The sequence below is a fragment of the Odontomachus brunneus genome, unplaced genomic scaffold (genome assembly GCF_010583005.1).
Source record: "Odontomachus brunneus isolate Ranch 3 - 2012 unplaced genomic scaffold, Obru_v1 Obru_scaffold_337, whole genome shotgun sequence".
Classification (NCBI taxonomy): domain Eukaryota; kingdom Metazoa; phylum Arthropoda; class Insecta; order Hymenoptera; family Formicidae; genus Odontomachus; species Odontomachus brunneus.
Window position 1 is genome coordinate 84,621 of NW_022639787.1, and position 3,546 is coordinate 88,166.

The window sequence follows — 3,546 nt, forward strand, 5'->3', positions numbered from 1 at the left end:
TATCCTGTGCAGGTACCCACCGAAGCATCCATGTCCGGTGAGTACCTGCATTGTCCGGAAGGACAGCTCTCCGCGGGCCCTATCTACCCATTTTTGTAGACAGGGCCGGATGGCCTCGGCGACCCTAGATCCCGATTGGCCCGTCGCCTCCTCCAGGTGGATGCTCCATCTAAGGAGGAGGCGTTGACGGGCCTGCAGTTTGGCTATGCCTATGGCCCTGGCCAGGTGTTCGTGGTCTCCCCCGGCACGGAGCTCCTTAACACGCCGATAGGTCTCGGCGTGCATTTGTGCAAGGAGCTCCAGCGGGGGGAGACCGGCCAGGGCCGTGGCGGCCATATGCGACGTCGTCCTATAGGCCCGGGCGAGGCGAATGGCGACCCACCGCTGAGCGCGGTGTCCCAGTGCAGTAATGCGCCGGTTGGTCGCCATTGCACTCGCCCAGACCGGGGCCCCGTACAGGGCCATGGACTGGACGACGCCGGCATACAGCCGCCGTGCCTTCCTCTTAGGGCCGCCGAGATTGGGCAGGAGGCCACCTAGCATGTTGGCCACCCTGCCCAACTTGGGGGCCAGAAGCTCAAAATGCTTCTGGAACCCCCATTTACCATCCAAGACGAGTCCCAGATATTTAACTGAGGGACCCGTCTTCACGGAGACACCGTCGATCCGGACTCGGGCCTCCGGTGGTCCCCTCCTCCTGTCGTGAAAGAACATGAGTTCTGTCTTGAGGGGAGCCACCTTGAGGCCCATCCTTTTCAGGGAGCCTACCACCTGGTCTACCGCCATTCTACCCTTATTCAGGGCGCTCCTCCAGCCCCTGCCCCGGGCCAGCACTATCGTGTCGTCTGCGTAGCAGACGACGCTGCAGCCGGGGGGAAGGGCAAGACGGAGGACTTGGTCATACGCGATGTTCCATAATAGGGGTCCTAATACGGACCCCTGGGGAACACCGCGGTATACCACCCTTCCGCACTGGAGTTCCGCTTTGTTCCGGAACTCCAGTCTTCTATCCCGGAAGTAGTCCCTAATAATTGAGACCAGGTGGGGGGGGACCCTGAAATGGGCCAAACCCGCCTCCACCCGGTCCCAAGGGAGGGAGTTGAAAGCGTTGGCGATGTCCAAGGACACCGCCAACACAACTTCCCCCCTCCTCACTACGGCCTCCGAGTGGGACTGGACGCGTAATATCGCGTCCACACTCGACCGTCCCTCCCGGAAGCCGTATTGCTCTGAACTGAGCGTCGGACTACTCCGGGATAGGTGCCGGACGAGGCGGGCGTGTATTATTCTTTCGAATAGTTTGCCCGCCTCGTCCAGTAGGCATATCGGCCTAAATGCGGAAGGGCTGTCCTCCGACTTGCCCCCCTTTTTGAAGAGGACCAAATTGGCCCTCTTCCAGGGGCTGGGGAACACCCCGGTCCTCAAACAGGAGGTGAAGAGCCGCATTGTGCGACTCTTCACCTCCCCCTCCGTCATCACCAAGGCCCATGCTGTGCCTGGGATGCCGTCGGAGCCCGGCGTCCTTTTCTTGGCGCCGAGCCTCTTGACGGCTCTATCGATCTCCACCTCGATGATTCCGACCGACTCATCCTCCCCGTCCGTGGGGGGGCCCTCGTAGGGGGGAATACATGCTTCCCCCATGGAAAAAGGGCCCCCACTACTTCGTCTAGGAAGTCGGGGTCCAGGGACGCTGTTGAAGGGGGCGCCCAGTTGGGCAAGCGCCTCATCACAATATGATACGGGCGCCCCCATGGGTCCCTGTCGAGGGTGGAGACCAATTCATTCCAGGCACGGGCCTTGGCCGTAAAGATGGCCGCCTTGAGGGCGCCGCGTTTTTCGCGGTACGCCCCAGCGGCGGCCATCCCACTTACACCATTCCTTCCCCGCCGGTCCATTTCATGCCTGGCTTGGCCGGCGGAGTGCCGAAGTTCAGCAATCTCCGCCGACCACCAGTACATGGACCGGCGGGGGTGCGGCCGGGCTCGGGGCATGGCGGCGTCACACGCCGCTGTCATTATGCCCACGAGCCCGGCCGCTTCAGCCTCAATGGCGGTTCGGGTCCCCGATGTAGGGCCCGGGTCCGCCCAAGTGGCCGCCGTTAAGGCGGCCGCCATCCTGTCGCGGTCGAGTTTTCGGAGGGCCCATTTTGCTGGTCGGGCGCCCCCCTGGCCGCGCCTCTGGATCACCTCCTCTAGGGTGGCGACCAGTCGGACCACTATGTATATGTGGTCCGATAGGTTTTCACCTCTGGTCACCACCCGCCAATCCTGTATTAGTCGGGCCGCCTGGGGAGACTCTAATGTGACGTCGATCACTGATCTCCCCCGCGGCCCGACGAAGGTGCTCCTCCGGCCCCTGTTTATAACGCAGAGGCCGTGAGACGCGACCAACTCTTCCATAACCTCGCCCCTTCGGCACCCTACCGAGGACCCCCACAACGCCGATTTGGCGTTGAGGTCCCCGGCTACCAGGACCGGCCTGTGGGGGCGCCTCGACATGAGGCCCCCCAGCCGGTCCAAAAGGCGCTCGAAGTGAGCGAGGTCCCACGATGGTGGGGCGTAAACCCCGACCACGTCTAGGGCCCCCCACTCGACCGCGACGTATCCTCCCCCCTCTCCACCAGGGAGATTGGGGGGGAGGTCTCCCTGTCCTCTCTATAGATCGCCACCGAGCATTTTCCACTCCGCCCCGCAACGTCACCCATTATGGCAGGGTGACTCCCGGGGACGGAGTGGGGCTCGGAGGCGATCCCCAGTCCGCAACCGCGCTCGCGGAGGGACTGCATGAATAGCTCTTGAGCCCCGCGAGCGCGGTTGAGATTCGCCTGGAGGAGGCGGGTAGCCATTACGGCTTAGCACCGCTCTCCTCCAGGCCTTCCCCTTTCATCCCCGCGGGAGGGGGACCCTCGTTGGGGTTTCCCCTCTCCCGCGAGGCTGCTCCCTTGCCGGCCCCAGCCCCCCGCGATTTCCTCTGCTCCTTCGGTGCAGAGTCCGCGGGAGGGACTGGGGTCTCGGGTAGTGGTGCCCCTCCCTCTAGTTGAGGGGGGCTCCTTCTCCTTCCCGGGGAAGGGGTGGGAGGGGTGTTGGAGGCTTTGCGCCTCCTCCTCCCACTCTTTCCCCCCTTGCCCCGCTTTGCCATTTGGCAAGCGGGGCCTCCCAATCTGTGGCCACAGGGCCGCCCGGCGTCGCGACACACCGGGCATGTCGCCGGTGCCTCGCACGCCGCCGCCCTGTGGCCGACCGAACCGCAGTGGTAGCATAGACTACTGCGGTCGGCCCTACTTTTACACAGGGCCCTGACGTGGCCCCACTCCAGGCATTTGAAGCACTGCAGGGGGCGCTTCGTCAGGGCCTCTACGCGGACGGAGGACCACCCAACCTTAATCCGTCCTCCGCCCGCGATCTTCCGTACGGCCGGAAGGGGACACTGTATCCAGATTGTCCCCATCCGGTCCGCACTCGGGCGAATTGCCCCGGCCCTAATCTCGCCGGGCCCGCAGCCCCCGGCGACCGCCACCGCGGAGATTACGTCCTCCGCGGTGACTGA